Source organism: Mesoplodon mirus, assembly GCF_964341445.2.
Source record: "Mesoplodon mirus genome assembly, chromosome: 1".
In the NCBI taxonomy this organism is placed as follows: Eukaryota; Metazoa; Chordata; class Mammalia; order Artiodactyla; family Ziphiidae; genus Mesoplodon; species Mesoplodon mirus.
The window spans coordinates 193,429,028-193,455,190 of NC_138976.1; positions in this window are offsets into that span (position 1 = coordinate 193,429,028).

The window sequence follows — 26,163 nt, forward strand, 5'->3', positions numbered from 1 at the left end:
ACACACTGTTTAAATGTATAGATGATAGAAAAATGAGCATACCAGTTATCTCTTGAATGTTTTACAAAATATTAAGTAATTAAAATTAGGGGAAATAAAGCTCATGAGGATTAAATTACAGGAAGAGTTTATAAGAGGGCAAACAAGTAGGAGATGTATTTCCACACAGATAAATATGAGGTTTTAGTAGAAAATGACCAAAACTGCATTTATAAGGTCATGATACTAGCTAAATGAAATAAAGACAACCATCATGTGAATAACATATAATTTTGAAGGTGAATTTTGAATATGGAGACTGATACAGATTAACATCTGATTATAATAAAAATCAGATCGGCAGGGTAACAAGGTCTTCTTCATCCCATCACAGCTTATCAGGAATAAGGGAACCTCTTGATACTTTGGTATGTGCCATTTTAGGACAATGAACTTGCTACAAAGTGAACACATGACATAAGAAATAGTTTAGAAACATAAATATGATTGAAGAAATCCATGGATGGTGAAAGCTATGTTGGATTATTTCAAAAAGTTAGGGATGACTAGGTTAAGTAACTTCTCTTTTTAATAACAGAATAACTGTCACATGAAAGATCTCACTATGCCATTGACAAAGATAAAATCCCGGGATGCCATGGCTTCACAGTCTAATAGTCTAGAGATACAATGTCCAGGATAGTGTCCATTAGTCACAAGTGGCTATTAAATACTTGAAATGTGGGCAAGTTTGACTTAGGAACTGAAATTTTAATTTTATTGAACTTACATTTAAAAATTTAAAAACACATGTGACTAATGGCTGTAGTTTTTGACAGCACTAAGAACATTTCCATTATCATGGAAAGTTCTATTGACCAGAGCTGACCCATAACCTTTTTACTTAATTTTACATTTATTCCTCTTTGCTAAGAAAATCCTCTCTCTTACTAAAAAACAATATTAACAAGATGACTAGATATAAGCTCAAGATGCAAAAATCTATTGGATTTCTATAATCCAGGAACAAAGAGAGAGCTTAAAAATTATTTAAAATGGAAAAAAAAAACTACCTAGGAATAAATCTAAATAAAAATGTGCAAGACATTTATGGAGAAAATGAAACCTTATTGAAAGATATTAAAGAAGTCTTAAATAAATGGAGAGGTACATCTTGTTTATGGATTGAAAAGACTCATCATATTGGTGTAAGTTTTCCCCAACTTAATTTATATAGTCAATACAATTACAATAAAAATACTTAATAGAGGTTTTACAGGATTGCCAATTCTGAAATTTATGTGAATGGTCAAGAACAGCTCAGACACACCTAAAAAATCCATTCATTCCAAAATGGTCCTGGAAAACTTAACTATTCATAAGAAAACAAAGAAATTGGATAATACAGACAAGTCGATTGTAAGTGCATTAATGGCTTGACTATAAAACAAAGATACACTAGAACTTTCAGAAGAAAATATACTATATCTGGGTAGCATTAAACTAGGGAAGGACATTTTAAGTAGAACAAAAAGACACTAAGCTAAAAGATAAATTTGATTTCATTAAAATTGAGAGCCGCTATTTATCAAAAGGCAACATTAAAAAAGTTAGAAGGTATGAAATAACTTATTTGTGTCATATATAGCTGACCAAAGATTATTTGCTTGTATTTAAAAAACAATACAAATAAGTAAGAAAAAGATAAACAGTAGAAAAATGGACAAAAGATATTCTCTGGACTTCACAGAATAGGAAACATAGGCAACTGTTAAACAAATGAAAGGATTCTCAGCCTATCAGTAATTAGAGAAATACAAATTAAAATTGTTATGGACTGAATCGTGTTCCCTAAAATTCGTATGTTGATGCCTCATCTCCCAATGTGGCTGTTTGGAGACAGGGACTTTAAAAACATAATTATGGTTAAATGAGGTCATAATGGTGGGGCCCTAACTGATATGACTGGTGTCCTTGTAAGAAGAGAAAGAGATAAGAGGGATGTATACACACAGAGAAAAGGCCATGTGAGGACATAGCAAGGAAGCAGTGGTCATCTGCAAGTCAAGGACAGAGGCCTCAGGAGGACCCAAAACTGCCAACATCCTGAGCCTGGACTTCCAGCCTCCAGAACTGTGAGAAGATAAATCTCTTGTTTTTTAAGCCATTGAATCTGAGGTATTTTGCTAGGACAACCTGAGCAGACTAATACAAGGAACAAAAGACTAGAATGGCCATTCTAACTGGTGAAGCTATAGAGCAAAAGGGCTGAAAATTGATTCCATAACTTTGGAAAACATTTTGACATGAATTTTTAGAGTTGAATATTTGAATTTCCTACACCTCAGCAATTCTACTCTTAGTATGTCTACTCTTTTACTTATGTTAAATCTTGCACATGTGTACCAGGAAACATTAAAATAAATGTTCATGGAAGTACTGTCTGTAATAGGCCCCAAACAACCCAAATATCATTAATAGAATAAACACATTTTCTTGTATTTATACAATCAAATATTATACAGTAGTACAAATGAATGAACACTAGTTAAAGTAAAGTGGATGAACCTTAGAAACATAATGTTGAGTAAAAAAAGCAAGCACAGAAGACTCAAGTATGATATCAATTTCATAAATCTCAATAATAAGCAAAATCAGATAAAAATTATGTGGATGTTCAACATAAAGCCAAGATCAGAGTGATTTCTTTGGTGAAAGCAGGAAGGTGGGATCAGGGTAGAGAACAGAGAGAAGACTCAGCAGTTTTGATTCTAGTTCTTAGTTTTGGTGGTGTGTTTGCAGGAGTTTTTATTATTTCTCATAACTTACATACAATTAAATATATTCTTTTGTATATTATCTTATAATATTTAAAAAATCAAAATCCATTATATACCAAAGATAACCCCTAGACATTAATTATAGAGAGTCCATTTTGAAACAACATACATAGTTACTCACAAATCTTCTGTAGTTCAAAGCTTTTAGCTATGAAATTCTTCCCCCTTCATATGAGGACTTTATGTTCCATAATGAAGGAAAATTGTTCCTACTTTAGGACAATTTGCCTTCTTTATTTAAGTGATACTAGTTCTTTGGCTGCCTAGAAATTTTAAAAACAACTGATAACTACATCTACTGCCTGCAAGAGAATAAAGGAAAAGGAGCATAGGAGGCAATCTCATACATTATTGATAAACACATACAAAGACAATATTGGTACAAAGCTATTTCTCCATATAGCAACTCTGAATTTTATTAATAAACATATATATATATATATATATATATATATATATATATATATATATATATATATATATATCAAACATTAATAAAAGAATAAAATCCAATATGAGTACATTTGCTCTTTTTTTGCAATTAGTTCCAGGATTCTATTTTAGATTATTACTTCATATCTGCGAGAGTTGGTGTGTGTTTGTGTGTTTGGTTTTATGGAAGTTGCATTGTGCTAAATTTTACATTTCTTTCTAGAATTAAATGGCTTTTGTTATCCCTTGGGAATACTGAAGATAGCAACAACAGATTACTACCTACCGGTGGAAAAGTATAAATAGCAATTTTAGCTGCTAGTGATTCTGAAATTGCCCTTAACTTTGTCCTTCTAAAAATGCTCCAAGAATTACGTTTTGCAAATCCACAGATTTACTATCCATATTCAAGTCATTTACGTGGACAAAGAATGTAGCCTGCGGTATCAGTACAAAGGATGTTATAGCCATCAAGCCATCAGCCACTGAAGCCACCCCCAATGCTCCACCCTGAGGGGATTCAGGATGGAGAAAACAGGATACTGGCGCTAGATAATTAAAGTGCATTTCAAGGGAATGATTTCCATGAGACCAGATTCTTGCATCTCACCATATATAGAAAATTGCTAAATTTATTAAATTAAGATGTCTAGTTTCTTTACTTAACAGTAATCTTTTGATGTTCCAAATACCTGGGTTTTTTTTGCAAGAACCCCTAAATATCCTGTGCTCTACCTTACCTCTTCGGAAGAGTCCCTCAGAGCTATCTGAGAGGCTGTCTCCTGATTTAAGTCCTCAGTATGTCCTCCAAATGAAACATAATTCTCAACTTTTAGGTTGTGTATTTTTTTCAGTCAACATTTAATTGTATGGCTCACGTAGGTACTATGCCTAGATGTAATGGGATGAGCTGTAAATTATTAAAACTAGATAAATTCTGTCAGCTCTACCACTAGCTGAGATCAGGCTTTCATCTCTGGATACTTCTGTCATAGACCTTGGTAGATATGGGGTCTGTGTTGGTCTTAAAATTATTCTTAGAATTGTGGGGACTCATTCATTCTTTCAGCAAATTTTATTGCTTATATTCTATGTGTCAGTTACAGTGCTGGGTCTTGAAATATAGAAGTCAACACACGAAAATACAAGGATAAAACACATTTTCTACCATATTAACTTTTTTCATTCATTAATTCATCCCTAAATCATTCAACAGGCATCTTCTTATTGAATACTGATGAGGGGTCAAATGCTATGCTAAACACTGAGTATATAACTGCAAATGAGATGGGTAGGCCCTGATTTTGATGTCACTACTATCTTTTGTCCTGCCATATAATGGGACAGCTTCATTATTCCCTTTACCCTAAGTTTTTATCACAAATTGCTAATGAAAATAAAACTGTTAGTGGAGTTTCAACATGCATAGATAAATGAGAACACTGAACTCCCCTTTCGCATGCCCCATTCTTCTCCTTCTAACTCCCTATGTGAACCCACTTTGTGCCAAGACCAAGAATTTGTGCCCCAATAAGAACCAAGCTGATTTCCTCACACTGACAGGGGCTATTGCTCACTTAGAAGACTTGATGCTTAATTTTGATAAGCAACTAGAAGTCCATGGAGACAACATATAAAAATGATTTGTCGGGCCTCCCTGGTGGCGCAGTGGTTGAGAGTCCGCCTGCCGATGCAGGGGATACGGGTTTGTGCCCCGGTCTGGGAGGATCCCATATGCCGCGGAGCGGCTGGGCCCGTGAGCCATGGCCGCTGGGCCTGCGCATCCGGAGCCTGTGCTCCGCAACGGGAGAGGCCACAACAGTGAGAGGCCCGCATACCACAAAAAGAAAAAAAAAAATGATTTGTCTTGGGAGAAAATACTAAAAAGGGTTAATGTGCTGTTCCACATGTCTAACCTCCTGGGATTAAACCACAGGCACCAAGATCACCAAGTGTACTTGGCAACAATGAGCTAAAAATGGAAAAAAAAAAGCATCATACTGTTATTGTATTCATTTACCCCAAGGCACTCTCTGATAAACACCACAACCTCTAAGGGAATTGAGAACAGCTTCCTTGTGGGGTAGGTTAGATATGCATCTTTTTCCAAGCAGTTATATCATATCCAGCTATCAGCACACCTTACTTAAGGTGATTGTAATGTATGAGATTAAATGTTCCTACCTGATTGGAAACCTTCTTGTCCTCAATTCATTGGCTATACTGGATTATTTTTCTTGGGTCAGACCTCCAGAATTCTACCAGAAATCGTTCCTTTGGGGAAACCAGGCCTTCCCAGAAACTCAGGAAACTGAAATGGAGACAGCAAGAGAGAAGGAAATTATTTGGACATATAGACCTCAATTGTTTGGTTTTAAGTAAACGTCCAAGCAAACATCTTCTAAATGGTATAATAACTTTAGGGAAATTCACAGTTTATAAGTTTGTGTACTCATAAACTGAACATATAATGATAAAAGTACAGGTTGCATTTTGTGTCTTCAACTCAAGCAAAGACTTCAAAAAAGGCCCAATTATCCTTTGTTCATTAAGACACAAAGAGAGGGCAAAAAGGGCAAGTTTCTAAGTCTTTTTCGTTAAAATTTACTTCCTTTCTTCAGCCTTCATCAAGATCTTCAGGAAATTAACTTTACTAAAGTTAATTATTCATAAAATAAACATACGTACCTGCAGAAATCTATTTCACAGAGACCTGTAATGTACAATATCCATCGCATACATGCACCATGAGCTTGTCTTTTCTAGCACTGGCATACACAAAACTCTGTGTGTGTGTGTGTGTGTGTGCACATGTGTTTCTTTTTTTTTGTTATGGAGCCATAGGGAGAAAATAAATCTATTGGCTGCAATTCAGTGATGTAGAAAGATTTAAGGGTAAAGGAAAAGGCTACATCAAGTGAAGCAATAAAGTCATGAGGTTGTGCTTCCATAATAATAACAATAGCAGTCTTCTGTAACCAAGGGAGCAGGCTCCTCAAATTATAGTCACACCTGTTAGACCATCTGCCCATAAATTTCACACAATCATTAATGGAAAACAAATGGCACTGTCTCTCCTTCCCTTTATCCATTGGCTATTCTCATATAAATGATTTTTCTCTTCAAGGTCGTGCTCTTTCCTATCTGTTTAAAAATATTAGGATTTAGGAGGGGTGATACATAATGTGCCATGCCTTGGTACTTGTACCAGTGATGGCTCTGTAAGGAGCACTGGATTGTTAGGAGGCTATAAATTGAATTCCCCTAGAAGCAGAACCTGAGGCAATAATTTCAATGCAAACTGTTCATCTGGGAGGTGCTTCCAGAAGACTCAGAAGTGGAGTGGGAATTGAGAATGGAGGCATGGAAGGAAGCCAACAGAGGTGCATTACTGAATCAATTACTCCTGCAGGGAACTGCTGCCAGTACTTCAGGGGAGTTCTGTGAAACTCTATAGAACATGTCTCAGAGTTATCCCAAGAATTGGTGAGAAACTTGAAGTACTTATCTTCCAGTCCCCTCTGTCCTTGGTTGAAAGCTACATCCAGACACGTTAACTCCTGTACATTTCTGGCCTGCCCTAAGGTGGATAATTGCAGGTGGTAGCATGAGTCTATCAGCATATACTGGAATGATGAGTGCTGGGGAGATATGAGTGGAGCATTGAAACCATCTAATACAGTGGGGGCAGGAGATATTAATTATTGGCTTGCAAGTCCAAATGGGTAACCTTAAATTCCTGGGTTAATGGTTTTACTTTGAGGTATTTAAGCATGATGTATGAGTAAAAATTTCCTCTATTAAATCAAGTTGAAGATCCTAAGTCCCTAATCTTCTGGAAAACTGTGGGGATCTTTTTAACAGATTTTTGAAAAGTAACATGATTAAGATTTCAAACTGACCATTCATTCATTCATTCATTCACTCATTCAACAAACATTTATTGAACACCTAAAGTATGCCATGGGTTAAACTAGGCACCAGTGTTACTATTACTAAAATCATCATCGTGCCATCTAGAAGTCAATGTATTGTGACACTCAAATAAGAAAATCCATAGTTACCGTAAAAATTATTACAGAGTGATATAGGAAGACACGGTAAGACCTTAATTCATGCCGTGGACAGTAGTATATGGGGGATATCAGTAGGGCTTCCTGTAGAAGGCAATTGAAATGGATACGTAACATGAAGGAAGGGTGAATTTTTGAGGAAAAGAGAAGATAAATTCATGTTTGCCAGAAAATGAATGGTTAAGGATCAGTCCAGAAAGGAGTTTCATTCATAATCAGTATAAGAAAGGTCACTGGGGCTTCCCTGGTGGTGCAGTGGTTGAGAGTCCGCCTGCCGATGCTGGGGACAAGGGTTCGTGCCCCGGGCCGGGAAGATCCCACCTGCCACGGAGCAGCTGGGCCCATGAGCCATGGCTGCTGAGCCTGCGCATCCGGAGCCTGTGCTCCGCAATGGGAGAGGCCACAACAGGGAGAGGCCCACGTACCGCAAAAAAAAAAAAAAGAAAAAAGAAAAGAAAAGAAAATAAATGCTCACAGGAGTGTAAGAAAAGAAGACAATGGAGAGGGTGGTTGAAGCCAGACCATGAATGGTCCATGTATGTATAGTAAGTGCTATGGTGTATTCTTTGTGTTCCCCTCCAAATTTATATGTTGAAATCTTAATTTCCGGAGGTGATAGTGTTAGTAGGTGGGGCCTTTGGGAAATGAGAAAGGTATTAGTGCTCTTATAAAAGAGACGCCACAGAGCTCCTGAAGCTCTTCTGCCATGTGAGGTTACCATGAGAAGTCTGTAACTCAAAAGAGGGCCCTCATCTGACCATACTGGCACACTATTCTTGCACTTGCAGTCCCCAGAACTGTGAGAAAAAAATGCCTGTTGTTTATGAGCCACCCAACCTGCACCATAATCTTACAGCAGCCCAAAAGGACAAAGAGAGTTTGGATGTGAGATTTTACTCCAAGAAAGATGGGAATCCATTGAAGGATTTTAACTGGTAACTTAGAAGAGAGAAAAGTTTCGAAACACAATCAGGTATTTTTATAAGAAAAATTTGTTTCATTTTCAGAAAGATCACTCTGGAAATACTGTGACTAGATTTTTGGAGAAGGGTGATGGCAGTCCCGGATATAGAAAGATGAGTTAGTAGTCCATTAACGTAAGTCAAACAAGAAAGTGGATATAGAAAGTGTGAATTTGTGGCTGAGCGTTCTTTTCTTTTAGCACTTGAAAAATGTTATGTCAGTGCTTCTGACTCCAGAGTTTTAGACAAGAAATATGCTGTCATTGGAATTGGTGTTTCTCAATAAGTAATGCATTGTCTCTGCCTGTCCACTTTCGAGATTTTCTTTGTTTCTACTTTTCAGAAGTTTAATTATGACACGCCTTGGCAAGGATATCTTTGCGTTTTTCCTCTTTGGGTTTGCACAGATTCTTGAATTTGTGTTTATGTCTTCTAAAAAAATGGGAAATTTTTAGTCATGATTTCTTTGAATACTTTGTCAGTCCTACTTGCTCTCTGTTTTCATTCTGGAACTTTGATGATATGAATGTTAGTGCTTTTGTTACTGTTTACACGTTCTTGAGATCCTGTTCTTTCTCCCGTCTCTACCCCTCAGTCTATTTTTCTCTGTACATGTGGTACATTGTATTGATCTCTTCTAAGTTCATGATTCTATGCTTTGTAATCTCCACTCTACACTTGAGCAAAGCTTTTTGATTGTTGTATTTTTCAGTTCTACTGTTCTCATTTGTCTTTATTGTTGTAACATCTAGTTCTTTGTTTCCATTTTCTATTTTTCCCATTTCTGTCAAGGAACACATAATTGCTAATTGAAGCATTTATGTGACAGCTTATTTAAAATCCTTGTCTGATCATTTCAATAGATGTTTTATCTCAGTGTTGGTGTATGTTTATTGTCTTTTCTCATTTATTCTGTGATTTTCTGGTTCTTAGTGTCATGAGTATTTTTCCATTGTATTCTAAACATTGTGAGTTATATGACTCTGCATCCCATTTAATTTTATTATTACTTTTTAGAAGGAAGTCATCCTATTTGAGATGTAGTATGAGGACTGGGGGGTTACGTATAGATTTCCATTGGGCCCTACTGACAATACCCCAGCAAAAGCGGGCACTTACATTGCCTTACTACAGACAGATCAAGTAGAAGTTCAGCTATCCTATGGCCCTTCTGACACCTTCCCCCAAAAGTGGGAACATTAATATCATTGTGTTGCCTTTTAGTAGGAGTGGAAGTTCATCACCCCAGTAGATTTCTTGACACCAGGGGAGGGGAGAAGTGAAGTGTTTGCTGTCCTTCCTCCCACTCCATTCCTTCTTGTTGATGCCGGGTGTGTGTAGAGGGTCAGCTACGTGCTGGCCCCACTGACTCCAAGGTAAGAGGAAGAGAACTGCCAACTAGCCCTGCTTGTGCCATCTCATTCTGTCTTACTGCCTCAGGATGGTTATGGGGATTCAGCACCCCACTGGGTCTCACTGACACCATGTGTTGGGGGTTAGTGGAGTGCCTACTCCCTCCAACCTGTAACATCCTATTCTTATTGATGTCAGGGAGAGACGGAGGCTAAGTCCCACCATTGGACCCCACGACTGTGTGAGGGCAGCCCAGTGTTAAGTAGCCTGTCAGGCACCACCTTTTAAAGTCTGTTTGCTAATGGAAAGTGGTGGAGGCTCAGCTCACCACTGGACCACACTGAAACAACCCTGGTGGGTTGTTTCAGAGTGCTGCCTCTTCTGGAGGGTAGGAGTGGGGTAGTGTGGAAGATCAAATCCAAGCTTGGCCCAACTGAAACCACAGGACATAGGGGGTGGGTGCAATATTCCACTGGCACTTGGCTCGAGTAGTGTGTATATTATTGCCCAAATGGTCTTCTGTCTTTAGCAACCCCTTTCCTCATACTTTGGCTAGGGGGAACAGGGTTTTGTGTTTTTTTCTGAAGCTTTTTTGTCTGTTGTTCTGTTGGTGGTTATTGATTGGGGGTTCCTGTAATACCCTCTCCAGGATGTATGGGAAGTAACAGGAAACACAGGGGACTCATCACCATATTATTCCTCAAGTCCCAAAGTCCCTAGTTAAGTCTGCCTTCTCATTTCCACCTTTCAGCGTCTTCCTATGTTTGTTTGTTGTTATGTTCAGGGTTTTAGTTTTAAGTGGGAGAACCTGGGAGAAATGGGCTACTTCATCTTCTTGGAAGCAGAGGTCTGGAGGCCTACTGATGTTAAAAAGTACTGCTGATTGTAAATTAAAATTTGATGATAAACACCTTGCCCTTTAAGAATTATTCTGCTAGATGATGTGGCTTCCCAAAGTTGCTACAATTTGATTTTCATACTTCTAAAAGTCAAATGTTTTGCTGGAGTTGAAATTTAATGATAAGCAAGAGATGAGGCTAAGATGATCTATGTGGTAACAGATTAAAGTTGGAAACATCAATATACATTCATGTTTAGCTTAATATTGCTTCATATTACCTTAATACACATGGTTATGTAGAGAGATACTTATAGATATGTGCGTATACATGGGTCATGTACACACATATTATCTCTTTGCTCTGTCAGCTGAGAAGATCTAGAAGCAATGACATCCGAGCAGCAATTAGCACACCCCACACCCAGATCCTCCTGTCTAATACCGTTCTCCACTAAAAAGACCTAGTTATCCTTGAAGAAATAGCTGATTCTAGGACTGGGGCAGTAAATATACAAGATTTATAGACAAGACCATCTTATAGTGTCAGAAAGTAAGGAAGTTCCAAAAAAATATATAGGATGGGGATACCTCAGAGTGGCACAAGAGCCAACTGAAAAGAGTTCACAAGGGTCAGGACTAGAGCAATTTGAGGAACAAAGTAACTAAAGCAGAATTAGATTATAACCCAAAGTATAAAATAAAAATCCATGAGTTCTTCTGATATAAATAAATAATTGGATACATAAATAAATGCAGGAGAATAGATAAAACTCCAGTGCAAAGGAATTCCAAATAGTTTATGTAGTACTCCATCTTAAGCATAACTCCCTATTCCTTAGTTGTGGGCTGAGCATACTGACTTCCTTCCAAAAAGTACAGTATGAAAAAGGGAAAACAGTAATCTTAGGATGGAGAAACCTGAAAAACACTACCTCAGCCTGGTGATCAAAGTCGACCTCAGCATTCATAATGCATATTCATACTTTGTACACTTGATGTGATCTGACAGAATAACCCTTCTACTCTGTGGTCTTCCTCCCCAAAACACATAATCCCAATATGATCATGAAAAATGCATCAAACAAATTCTAGTAGTGGGCATCCTACAAAAAAACTAACTACTCAAAATTGTCAAGGTCATCCAAGGAAAATATGAGAAGTTATCAAACCCAAGAGGAGCCTAAGGAAACATGGCAACTAAAGGTAATGTGATGTTTTGGATGAAATCCTGGAATAGAAAAAGGACATTAGGTAAAAACTAAGGAACTGGACTAATGGATGGGCTATAATAAATGATAATGTATCAATATTTGTTAATTGATTGTAACAATGTAACATACTAATATAAGTGGATCATCATAGAGGGAAATGGGTATAGTGTATATGGAAACACTTTATACTATCTTCTCAATTTTTCTGTAAAATTAAAACACTTCTAAAAAATAAAGTCTATAAAAACATCGTGTTTCTTGTTTTATGATTATGTGCCTGTATTTCCTAATAAATATGTAAATTTGCTTTACCTTCCTTGATACTGATATTAAAGAAAATACTAAGTAACTCTGAAAGAATTTGTAACTCCAATTCAACAAGCAATAATTATTGGTATTAACTTTTTGGAAGAACCCACTGAATAAATCAAAGCAAATTGTCTTTAAAGGCTGAATTTCTTTTCAGTGTTTAATCTTTTATATGATTAATGCATACCACAAGCATGATTCTGTTTCAAAGGGCAGCAAACGTTGATTGTAGGCAATGTCTAAAGTACAGTGAAATGTTAATGCCTGATGCTATAACAACTTTATTATATTTAATGTTTTCAAAATGATGAATTGTTATTTCAGTCAATAAAGTATTCACTTTTATACATTTCCTACCCACGTTTTCCCAAAATACCCACAAGAAATGATACTATCTTCTGACATTAGGTTCATCAAGTTATATTAGAGTTTTTGGTAGCTGTGGTTGCCAATGGTACTGGAATGTGTGATACTTTTACAAATCCTCTCCATGGCAAAATCTGATCTTCACAAGTAGGTGCCTAAAGCCAAATGACATATAGCTTTGTAGCTAGGTTACCAAGCATTTTACTTAGAGGCACAATAGAATGTAGAAAAGGCCATTTCTCTTTCTGTCTTTTTCTGCTCAAAGGTCACTCACCATCTTACTTTTTATCAGCCATCTCAGAAGTTTTCCACAAATTTAGATTATATAATGTCACTTAAAGTGAATGTAGCTCAACATTCTGTTTTAGTACAGTTAATCTCACATTATTTTATTGGTGCTAAATATGTAAATCATCAGCAAATTTTTGTACTTAACTTTTCTTTTCATGTGGACCACTTTTTAAAGTCTTTATTGAATTTGTTACAATACTCCTTCTGTTTTATGTTTTGGTATTTTGGCTGCGAGGCATGTGGGACCATGGCTCCCCGACTAGGGATTGAACACACACCCCCTGCATTGGAAGGCGAAGTCTTAACCACTGGACCGCCAGGGAAGTACCTGTACTTAACTTATAAAAATATGTAAAATAAGCCATTCAGCATATTTTCCCTTAAAAAAAAAAAGCAATTCTTCTTAGGCTGGCCCTGGGCACATATGTGACTTTGCCCTTTTTTCCATGGACTATTTTCTTATCTGTTCTACTGTGTCACATTTGTTCTACCTTCTCAAAAAGAAGCATTCAAAAATTCATCTATGCATTCATACATTTATTAAATAAATCTATTGAACACCTACATACGGCACAGGAAAAAAGGCAGAAAACTAATCTGGGTTGCACAGAAAGTAATGAACTCAGTTAAAATTTTAGGTGAAAATAGGTATTACTCAATCTACTGGAAATTACATTTCATTATGGGGACTCACAGACTCAAGGAAAACCAAGACCTAAATAATAATAAAGTAATAAAAGCACTAGCCATTTACTGAGTGCCTGCTTGTACCTGACTCTGAAACTCTAAAATCATTACGGATGTTCTGATGATTGTCTGATATAATTGTAATCTCCATTTTACAGATGAAAATAACAAGGTTTAGAGACATTAGGTTACTTGCCTAAAGTGAAGTGGCCCAGAAACTACAGAACTGGAAATTGAACCTTAGACTTCATAATGCCAAAGTCTGTGCTTTTAATCACAATGTGTGTGTGTGAGAGAGAGAGAGAGAGAGAGAGAGAGAGAGAGAGAGAGAGAGAGAGAGAGAGAGAATGTGTTTAATAGAGAACCTCTGAGAAATGGCAAGAAAACTGCCAGGTATCCATAAAACAATAATTTAGGAGCTTCTTACTATACAAGTAATTGTTAATCATATGGCTGGATTAAGCATCTCTCACTTTTGAACTAAGACATGAAAAGCTTCCAGAAGTTGAGTCTAAATTTTACACTTACATAAGATACTTCATACAGAATGCTAAAGTATAATAACTAAAGAGCTCTGAAAATACTGGAAGCATTCATATAAGTATGATTTCATAATGTGGATAATAGAGGATTTAAGAAATTGGCAGAATCAACTGCAGACTCATTTGTTATCATTTCTGTGAAGGGCAAGATAAATGAATAAAATGAGAAAAATGAAAAAAGAATGGCTAGCAATTTTAGGTAGTTTGCTGAATCTCCATACTAGGAAAGATTAAGCAAAAAAAAAAAAAATTCTCGAAGTTTTATTTTGAAAGCACCTACAAGTGTATATGGTCTTTTTATACCAAATAACTTGGAGTTATGAACTGTCAAATAAGTCTAATCTTCTCTGATGATAAAATTGCTGACTTTATTTGAAACTATGAAATGAAAAAGGTAATAATCAGAAATTCTTAAGAAAAGGAGTAGAAAAAACAAAATTTTAAGAGTTATGTTAAAAATATTTTGAAACAAACATAAAATCCCCATTACTGGTACAGAGCTTTTAAAACTTTATTTTGGTTTTAAGTTTTAATAAATATTTATATGTTTACATAATTAGTTATAAGGAAGACACAATTTTAGGTAAGCTTTCTTCATTCTTTCTTTATTAAGCATTATTCTATTTTGCTCCATCATCTTGTAATTATACTATAGTAACTGTGTAATTTTCTACTAAGTGGATATAATTTCCTAAACTGTTTTCCTACTGTTAACAATTAAAGGTGTTTCTAATTTTTTGTTATTGCAAATGACATGACAATGAGCATCTTTATATAATAATTTTCTGGATTATAAAGTATTTATTGGCATAAGTGTCCAGAATTAGAATTAATGTGTAAAAAGCTATTAACATTTTTATCTTGCTAGACATTGCCAAATTACTTGTCAAAAGATGGAACCAAATTATATTGCAAAAATCTTTGCCAACAGAAGACATTATATATAATTTTTGATTTTGCTAAATTAATAAGTTGGAAACCTATGTTCCATTTCTTTGAATTCTTTGATAACAGAGTGCTGCTGGAGGCTGGGAGGGCAGCTATGTCCATGAAGGCTCCCCAGAGTTGGAGCGGGGAAGTAGAAAAAGGTAAAAAACATACTAATTGTATTGTCCCTCGATTGTTATCTCTCACTCTCTTCTGCCTCTGTGTAACTTATATCCAGGTAGCTGGAGAAAAATCATGTGGCAGGGCAAATTGGTATTCCAATAAATTAATAATCACCAGCTTCAAATGGATTTTCAAGACTGGAAATATTGCTCTGACCTACAGTACGTTCTTTCTAATTCTCCTTAAGGACTATTTTCTGAGAAGCTTTACCTGCCCTCCTCAAATGTTCCTCCATCCTCTCTACTTCCTTCATTCTGAGCCGGTGAGGTGCTTCATAACTCGTTAAGAACACAGAAGTCAGTAAATAGTCCACTGCCAAATCCATTAATTCATTAGCATTTGCATTGATCTTTGTGTTCCCTTTTACTACAGGAGTTAAAGTTAAAAGGCCATGTGCACTACGGATAGCATTTCATTTTCTCTCATCTTCTCAAGTACTTCACAGCACTGCATTTTCTACAGCCCATCTACTCCTTATGAATGATTCTTGCCACAATTCAACCTCATTCTAGACTATTAACTCCAACTTAAAATGTAAAATTCTATACGTGTAACATGAAAGCCTCCCTCCTCCCCTAATCCCTGCATATCTTCTTTAGTCAATTCATGTCTGAACTTTTCAAAATTGTTATCTTCATATATTGTTTCCATTTCCTCACGTCCCATTTACTCCATAATTTACATCCATCTGACTTCTCTCTCCGTAATCTCACTGCCCACTGTCCTGAAATTTTACTTATGAAGGTCACCAGCGATTCCCATGTCAGTATAGCCAATGAATAGTTTTTGTCCTATTTCTAGGCTCTTTCCTTCTTTAAAAAAGAAAAAAGAATAAGAAAAACAAAAACCATTTTTTTCTTCTATGCTTTTACACTCTCATCATCTTCTGTCTTGGTATATTTTACTGGCTTTCTGTGTTTAATCTGATTTCTAACACTCTATTAGTTTCCTTTATCTTCAGTGGAATAAACCAGTATATGAAGGATTATTCTCAACAGTTAGTTCTCATAATAACAGTACTAGTAGCAGCAGGCAATACTCTGTAATGCTTATCATGTGCCGGACACTATTCTAAGACACTGTTTAAATACATATATATAGACACACACACACACACACATATATATATATATATATATATATATATATATATATATATATATATATATATATATATATATATATGAGGTTTTCCTCTTAGGCCTATGAAATAAGCCTATTATTATATCCGTGTTACAAATGAGAAAACTGAGGCAATGAGAGGCAAAGGTCACATGATCAGTATTTGGTGAAGCTACGCCTGAGTTAATGCTGGAACTTTAGAGTAGACAAGTTAATAATGTCTCACAGATTGGCCCTAAATGTGAGCAACATTTAATTAATGACTTGTGAAGTATCAGAAAAAATTGGAACAATTTAAATTGACTGGGAACTACTAAGTCATGTATCAGTAACTAAGAATGACTCTTATTGAATGAAATTATTTTTCATTATTCTTTTGAAAGGAGAATAGTCTTGTGTTAGTGTTTCAGTTTTTTTTATTCACATATTTATTCATTTATTAGCCACACATTTCCTTCTATGTGCCAGTGTCTGCTGCAAGCCTTGGAAGATTCAGCGGTGAGCAAAAAATTACAAAGTCCTTGCTCTTAAGCAAATGTCCAGTGGTGGAGGAAGACAGAGTAAACATGTAAATAAATTTTGTACAGCGACAGAAATACGACTGGACAATGGGACGGAGAAGCACTGAGGAGGCAGGTCTCTTTGGTCAAGATAGTAGTGGTGGCGTTTGAACCGAGACCTTAATGATCAGAGGGAAATTGGTCTGGGTAGAAGGATTAGCCAATCTAAAGCTGGGAGAGCAAGAAGTAGAGCTTGTTGCATCTGAGGGACTGAAAAAGACAACTGTGCCTCGAACCCCATGAAGGTCAGGGAAAGATGTAGTAAGTGACCAGAGCACATGGTCCCTGTGAGCCTGCATAAGTAGTTGAAAATTTAATCTCTTTACAACAGATAGCCTTTAGAGGTTAGAAGCAGTGCAATAATAGCATCTGATTTGTGCTTTTTGAAAGACTACTTTGACTGTTGAGTGTCCTACAAAAGCAAAATACTTGTGTCTCTATGAAGTGCAGATAGTAAGTTTTAAAAAGTCCAATGAGCTTTCTCTAGTAGCGGGGAGTGGGTGCTACTCTTCGTTGCGGTGCACGGGCTTCTCATTGCGGTGCCTTCTCTTGTTGCAGAGCACGGGCTCTAGGCACGTGGGCATCACTAGTTGTGGCACACGGGCTCAGTAGTTGTGGTGCATGGGCTTAGTTGCTCCACGGCATGTGGGATCCTCCCGGACCAGGGCTCGAACCTGTGTCCCCCGCATTGACAGGCAGATTCTTAACCAATGCGCCACCAGGGAAGTCCCTAAGAGCCCACTTTAAATGCAGTTACACAATGACATCATGATAAGAAATGCTATAGGAATATAGGCATAGAAAAAAAATTATCATCACTCACATATGCCCTGAGCATTTTCTGCTGGAGAATCTGAACTTCATAATGAGGGTACTAATATATTACATGCTTCTGATAGTAAGTTCTTATCACTTGAGAAATATCATTAAACGTTATATCTCTGCAGCTTAATCCTTCTTAACCTGAAATATACCTTTAGAAATAATATTTTAACAGTTTGAGAAAATTCAGCTATTACATAGCTATTTACCTAAATATTTACGTGAGATAATTATGAAAGCATTCTATTAATAATTTTTTGAAGACATTGTAATAACAATTTAGTCTTAGAATTTTAGAAAAGAAATAAACCAATAAAGGTACTTCTTCTGGTTCCAACTGTACAAATGAAAATTCTGAAGCTAAGTAAATTGGGCAAAGTATGTTGCTGTTTCATAAGTTAATGAAAGTAAATTTATTTATTAAAGTTTTATTTATTTATATTTTCATGGGTTTATAACACATAAGGTTCATGTGTATAATATTATATTTTGACATTTATATAAACTACAGTGTGTTCACCACCAAAAGGTTAGTTGTCAACTGTCATCATATTGTTGACCCCGGCATTGGGTGTCCAGCACTGTAGGTTGCTGGTCGTTGAATGAAGCTGGGTCTTGGTGTTGAGATGGAGATCTCTGGGAGATTTTCGCCATTTGATATTACATGGAGCTGGGAGGTCTCTTGTGGAACAGTGTCCTGAATTTGGCTCTCCTACCTTAGAGGCACAGCACTTATGCCTGGCTGGAGCATCAAGAGCCTTTCATCCACACAGCTCAGAATAAAAGGGAGAAAAAGTGAATGAAAAAAGCTTCGCTCAGACAGGACGGGTTTAAAGGAGCCGCTGATTCTGGGGCTCTGGCTCACTCAGGCAGAGGGGAGGGAGGGGCACGCAGTGCGGGGTGGGCCTGCGGCGGCAGAGGCCGGCGTGATGTTGCACCAGCCCAAGGTGCTCCGTGCGCTTTCCCGGGGAAGCCATCCCTGCGTCTCGGAATCCCAGCAGTGGCGGGGTGCACAGCCTCCCCGGAAGGCGGGGTGGATAGTGACCTACGCTCGCACACAGGCCTTGTGGCTGTGGCAGCAGGAACCCCAGCATCCCACGCCCATCTCCGTTGTCCGTGCCTTTAGCCGTGGCTCGCGTCCATCTCTGGAGCTTCTTTAAGCAGCGCTTTTAATGCCCTCTCCTTGTGCACCAGGAAACAAAAGGGAAGAAAAAGTCTTTTGCCTCTTCAGCAGCCCCAGTCCTCTCCCTGCGCTCCAACTGAAACCCGATACCCGAGCCTCAGCTCCCAGCCCCACCCGCCCTGGCGGCCAAGCAGACAAGCCTCTCGGGCTGGTGTGTGACTGAGGGCACCGATCCTCTGTGCCGGAATCTCTCTGCTTTGCCCTCCACACCCCTGTTGCTGTGATCTCCTCCACTACTCCGAAGCTTTCCCCCTCCGCCACCCGCAGTCTCCGCCCGTGAAGGGGCTTCTAGTGTGTGGAACCTTTCCTCCTTCACGGCTCCCTCCCACTGTTGCAGGTCCCTTCCCTATCCTTTTGTTTCTGTTTATTCTTTATTCTTTTGCCCTACCCAGGTATGTGGGGAGTTTCTTGCCTTTTGGGGGGTCTGAGGTCTTCTGTCATCGTTCAGTAGGTGTTCTGTAGGAGTTGTTCCACGTGTAGATGAATTTCTGATGTATCTGTGGGGAGGAAGGTGATCTCCGTGTCTTACTCTTCCACCATCTTCCTCCCTGCTGCTGCTTTTTATTTCTTAGCCCTAGACACTTTTTTTAAAGGGCTCGCCTGATTAGGTCAGGCCCACCCAGGGTAGTCTCCCTTTCAAGTAACTCAAAGTCAACTGATTTTGCGTCCTTAATTACATCTGCAAAGCCCCTTCATTTTTGCCATATAGCATAACCTAACCACATCACTGATATCCCATCATATTCACAGGCCAGGAGGCCAAGGGGATCCCCTCAAAGCGAGATTATACAGGATATGCACACCAGGAGGGAGGACTCTTAAATTCTGTTTGCCACACTTCCTCTATGATTCATTCCCTTTACCTCCAACTGGCTCTTCAGCTGGTAGACATTCTATGCCTGCTAAGGGACCCAAACCTTCATGCCTAGGGAATACTGGTCCCTGATGGTCCTGCCTGATTAAGGTTACAGGGGTCTTCCATGAACTTTGACCACTGGGCATGGCATCACTAGGAGGTGCCCCAAGTACCCAGGGATTACCCCCACATACATAGCTTCTCACACCACTTGCCTTCCGCTGCCTCACCCACATCAGGATTAATCACAAAGCCCTGTCCCTCCTGAGCCTCTGTGCTTGCTGTTCATTCCACCTGGAATGTCCTACTTCCTGCCTCACCCATCCTCAAGGCTCTGCAGAGCTCCCTGTTACATGGAGCCTCCCTTGCCTTCCCTCTGGCCACCCTACCCACCAGGCTCATCACCAGTGACACAGGTCACCTTCTGCTTGGTTTCAGAGGCCCTTGTTTCCTGCACGTCTCCTGAGAAGGCTCAGTCCAGGCCCAGAAATCCTGGGGCCCAGAGTGGCCCAAACTGCAGAAAATGAAAGAGAGGGGGTGTTCAGGAAATCCTGGCAGTGACTGAGGCAGTCCTTCAAGATGCTGAGGGCAGGAGGCAGAGAAGGAGGGTGTACTATTGCTCAAGACTTCCCCCCATCCTGATGTCCAGTCACCTCCAGAAGTGCTGTGCAATATCCTACCCACACTTGGACTAAAGGGACAAGCTCTGCCCTGCAGGCTGGGTCAGGAACCTCTGGATGTGGACAGAGGGTTTGGAGAAGGATTTGCGGGGTGAAGCAGACCCCCTCCTAGGATCAGGGACTTTCAGAAGCTGAGTCATCAGGCTTCTTGCTCATTTCCAGCTCCTTTCTGGAATAAGAGGCCAGGCTCCTCAGACAAGAGCCCCACCTCCACAGGCCACACAATCTATTTTTCTCTAGACACTATATGCCCTCTGCAGGCCCCATGAGGTTGGAGCACAGGCCAGGGGACTCACATCCGCTTTCCCTGTGCACTGGATGCCCCCTGCAGGCCTTGTGAGGTTGAGAGCCACAATGGGATGGATTAAACAGAACACACATATACACACAAGCACAAAAGTGGGGACACCCTTACCCACTTACATACGTCCATACCCACGCACACATACACAGGCATATAATCAATCACACAGCCAATCACTCGCATCTACCAAGGACACACCACAGACAGTTAAGCATATAATCACAGTACGGACACAAGGAGACATATAGACACACATACACAATTACACACAAACCGTCATGGGCACACAGACACAAAGACACATATGGACACAATCCTTCCTCCCAGAGAAGAGTATTTGTTTGGAATAAATAGGTTAAAAAGCCACCTGGGGAACAGGGTAATATCATGAATGGTGGACTTTATAAAAGAAGGTACCTAAACTGCCTCTCAGTCTAATGGGGCCTGTTGACTAGAGAGCCTTTTGTTTTGCTGGGCACTGGAGTGGTTACAGTTGTGGAACAGTATGGACAAGAGTTGGGGTAGAGCTACTAAAACGAGAAATTTGGAGTTTGCAAGAGCTTAATCTATATAACTTGTATGAAAGCACATTCTTAGAAGTTGGGCTCCTGAACTCAGAAAGCCAGATTGAACTATCCTCACTGCATCCCAGGACACCCTAAAAAGAGAGAGGCCTCCTGATGCTGGTAATATATGGGAGGTGATGAATGAGAAAAGGGGATGGACCTAACCACCACTGAATGCACCCACTGTGTGTCAGGCACATGGACCACCTCACAAGATGCATATTATTCCCATTTTACAGATCCTGTTCCCTCGACTGTCCAGGGTTCTAAAATCGGATTCAAATACAAGAGTTTGAGTATAAAAACCCTGTTGTTTCCACTACATTAGTAATGGCAAATGCAAGGAATATACGTTTCCATTCCCTACTCATGTTCCCAACAATGACAGAACGTATATGTTTTCCCCACTGATCCAGATCAGTGATTGGCAAACTATGGCCCAGCCAGCCTGCTGCCTGTTTTTGTAAATAAAACTTTATTGGACTATAGCCATGCCTGTTCATTTACATATTGTCTATGGCTGCTTTGGGGCTACAACAGCAAAGCTGACAAGTGACTACAGAGACAGTATGGCCTGCAAAACCTTATTTCCTAGCTGAACCTTTAACACAAAAGTTTGCTAACCTCTGATCCAAACCCAGCCTCAAATTGGAGTTGGCAAGTCTTATTGCCTTTGGTGCCTTGGCATTGAAGGATGGTCAGATAAATAAATAACTGGGATGGATGGATAGATGGATGGACTGAACCAACAGATGGACAGACATATATGGGTAATATGTCAGAGTTTTGCTCCAAATATGTACCAATGTTCTGCCATTTATAAGCGGTGAAACATGGGGTAAATTAATCTTTCTGGATATTAGTTTCCTCATCTGTAAAATGGGGATAATAATACAATGATCATTATCTAGGGCTCTTTCTATTGCGAGTGAAAAAAAACCCAACTTAAAGTAGCTTAAGCAAAAAGTTAAATTTGTCATATCACATAACTAGATTAAGATTTGGTCTACTTCAGCACTGGTTGGACTCAGGGAATCAAATTATGTTATCTCCATCTTTTAACTTGACTTCTCTCTAATTTTTTTTTGTGGCAAGCAGGCCTCTCACTGCTGTGGCCTCTCCCGTTGTGGCGCACAGGCTCCGGATGCCCAGGCTCAGTGGCCAGGGCTCTTGGGCCCAGCTGCTCTGCGGCATGTGGGATCTTCCCGGACCGGGGCACGAACCCACGTCCCCTGCATCGTCAGGTGGACTCTCAACCACTGCACCACCAGGGAAGCCCCGAATTATCTCTATTTTTTTTTTATGTGGAGGCTTCATTCCGGTTATAGACAGGTGATCTTCTAGCAGCAGAAAATATGACCACTGGAAGCCTCAAGTCCACATTTGTATAGTGAGTGATCCAAAACGCAGGGCCTCTTTCTCCTAACATCAAAGCTCATGAAAAGCTTTGAACTGTGCTTGTGACACACACTCAGTTCTTCAATATATTACAGTGCCCAGGGAATGGAGTACTCTGATCAGATCACTACTGTGAACATAGCCACAGAGACCACGTGAAGTGAGAGAGAACTTCCCTAAAGGAAGCAGGAAAAGGAGTATAAAAAAGTGTCTGCATGAACAAAAACATCACTCACAGCATTCTACTTCATATATTTGTCATGAGAAAATGATTTTAGAGCTCTTAGCATGGTGCATGGCACTTAAGTATCAACAAATGTTCATTATTACCGTAACTGATAAATAGATGAATGGATGCATTAAATACACAGCTAATGGTTAAACATACAGATGAATAAATGAAAAGAAAGATGTGAAAACACAGATGAAAGTAAAGATGGGAGAATGGACCAATGAAGAGACAAAGATGGGGAGACATATGGACACATAGATGGACGGATCGATCAATTGATAAATGGATGGATGGATGATGGAAAGATAAGGCAGAAAAAAAAGGGGTCACAGTTAAGTTTGTCACATCATATGCTCTAGGGCTGGGAACGGGAAAGGGACAGCACTCTACAATTGGTGACTCCTGAGAGGTCTCCTGCTCTGGTCTCTGTCTCTTGGGTCCGTCTCATCAGGTGGGTTAAACACTTGCTCCCCTCCCTCATCTCTAGTTTCCTTGTGTCCCTGGGAACTAACAAGCCCCTCTCCTCAGAAATCCCCTCTCAATCCCCAGGATAGGGAAGGCATGGCAGAAGGGGGTGTTCTAAGCCAGGTTCCCCTCATGCTATCGATAATTCTCTGACTCAGTTTGGGGCACAGGAAAATAATGGGGGAGAGGGACAGTACCGGCTGGGCCAGGAGAGTGAAGCCCAAGAGTCCTGAGATGTGAGATATGGGAGCTGGACCTGCTTCCAAAGAACTTTCCCTTTAGCCCTGCTTGTCGAAGAGAGGAGTAGGTCTCAGATGAGGGATGTGTAGTCACTGTGATAGGCCTATGGAGACCTGGGAGGAGATCTTACCCAGTCTTACCCTGCTACTTGCCATTGTCCTCAGGGAATCTGGGGGACCAGCTGGGTCCCATCTTTCCCACTCCAGTAGTCTTAGGACCACAGAGAAGAGGTGGGAGTAAGGAGAAACCTGGGAAAGAGGGAGCCCCACAACCATATTGCTCTGACCTCTACTCCTGAACCAAGCTCTGACCCCTAGCCTTAAAACTGATGTTCAAATGCCTTCAAGGGGACGACACTGCAAACCTTCCCCTAACAGGGACAATGCAACCCACTTCCCTTGTCCAAAATGTTGAGTGCTGAGGTTCTCAGAGCTAAAGACAAAGAGTGGGAAATGGGGACAGGGAGGCTACTAAGGAGTTATAAAAGGGAGAAAAGGTTCCAGATAGATGGAGACAGTGGGGAGTGCACTCAGTGGAAAGGTATTCTGCCGCCAACTCATGTACTGCAATTCAATGCAGACACTAACTACCCAGAGCTAGTGTTAGACTCCACAGGTTTAAGGGCACAGTCCCAACAAGCCTGCCTCCACTTGAGCTGCCAGTCACAAGTGGGGTCCCCAGGACACCTGCATTTCTGCCTAACTAGCTACAAGTCCAGAGGTCTTCAAACCCCCCTCAGGTCCAATGGTTCACTAGAATGACCCACACAACTCGGAAGTGCTATCCTGACAACTAGTTTTTTATAAAGTACATATATCAGGAACATCCAAATGAAAAGACACACAAGGAGGGTCTCAGTGCAGAGCTCCCATGCTCTCTCCCCATGGAGACACAAAGGGCATGTCACCCTCCCAGTACATCAATATGTTCACCAACCAGGAAGTTCCATGAGCTTTGGTGTACAGAGTTTTTACTGAGATTTCATACATAGGCAGGAATGAATTGTTGGCAACATGACTCGATCTCCTCTGACGGATTGGCTCAAAACCCCAATTCTGCAATGATATGGTTGGTCTTTCTGCTGACCAGGCCCCAGCCCAAGTCACCTCATCTCTTAGCATCAACTCAGGTGTGAGCCGAGGGACTCATAGATAACAAAGACACTCGTATTACTTGAGGTATTCCAAAGATTTAGAGTCTCCCTCTCAGGAACCAGGGACAAAAGCCAAATTGTTTAGTATACAACAGACAGAGCCCTGCATCTGAGTGAAGGGATGTGAATTACTGAAGCCCTGGGGACCAGGCCTCCTCTTCCCGTGCACCAGACTTGACCCAGCTGCAGCAGGGCAGGAGTGTCACTGTGAGTGTGAGTGTAAGTGAGGGTGAGTGCGGTGGAAGCACAGCTTCTCCATGCCCAGACTGCAATGCTTCCCACTGGCATCCGTGGATCTGTCTGTCACCTGTCTGTATGTAGCCCAGGCAGGGGACGATAGGTATGAGAGGGGAAAAGAGTGTGGACTGGTGGGAAGAGGATAGGTGAATCCATTCTCCACACTTCAGCCTGAGGGAACTTTTATTTCACTCATTTCTGGTCATTCTCTCCCATACCGTCCAGCCACAAGGCTCCCTTCCCCCCTCCCCAGACCAAATAGGGCAGCTATTTCCAACCTCCCACAGTGGGTTAATTGCTCTTTCTTGGCTTTGCCAAAGCACCCTCCACGGCCCCCAGCCAGTCAGCTTCGTCTATTGTAGTGATCTTATTGTCTCTTTTGATTCCCCTGCCCTGTCCAACCCAGATGACAAGCTCTCTGAGGGCAGAGTCTGTGCCTGTCTTCTCTGCTGTATCCTCATGCCCAAGCACATCACCCGGCACCTAGTAGTCACTCGATAGATATTTGTTGATTAGTGACTGCCGGAACAAAAATCACATGAAAGGAGGTCTCAGCTCAGAGAGGAAGGGCTGTGACCCTCTAACCATGAAGTGACTTGGCCAAGGCCACTCAGCCAACAAGTGTTCCCATAGCCTGGCCTGTCTAGACTGGGCCCTCTCTGGAGCCCTATTCCTCCTCTGCCCAGAATCGTACAAACAGAATGGGGCAGACAAGAAAGGTAATTGTCGGAGCAGAAGCCAGGAAGACAGAGGAGAGGGGATTGGCAAAACAGTACTGGACAGCGTCCCAAAGCTCTTTTCTTGCTGCCTGGTGCTGAGGTCTCCGTCTTCCCAGGGTGCAGCTCTGAAATCTGACTCCACCCTTATAAAAGAGGGTCCGTGCCCTGCCTCTTTGTAACAAACCCTAACTCCACCTCTTTATTGATAGGCTCTGGCTCCACCTTCTGGACTACCCCTCCTCTGAAGAAATGCCCTGGTCCCGCCCCTTCCTGGTAATAGGTAAGCCCCACCCCTAGTGCGTGATGCTGTCTTTGTGACCTAATGCACCGGCGTGTTTCCAGGGTGGAGCCAGAGAGGGTGGGCATTTAGGCTGTGCCGAACCCTCAACCCCCATCCGGGTGACCACAATCCCCAAAAATCCTCACGCGGGACCCCAAGTATCCCAGCCCCATGGCCTCGAAGGCCTTTGGCTCTAACCCCCTAAATGCCCCATGCCCCCGAGAGGCCCTACCACCCAATCCCTTAACGACTAGTGCCTCCCAAATCTTCAATCCAACCCTGTCCCAATGTGGCAACTGAGTCTTCCCGGGGGCACCTGTCTCATATTATCTGAGAACAAGTCAGACTGG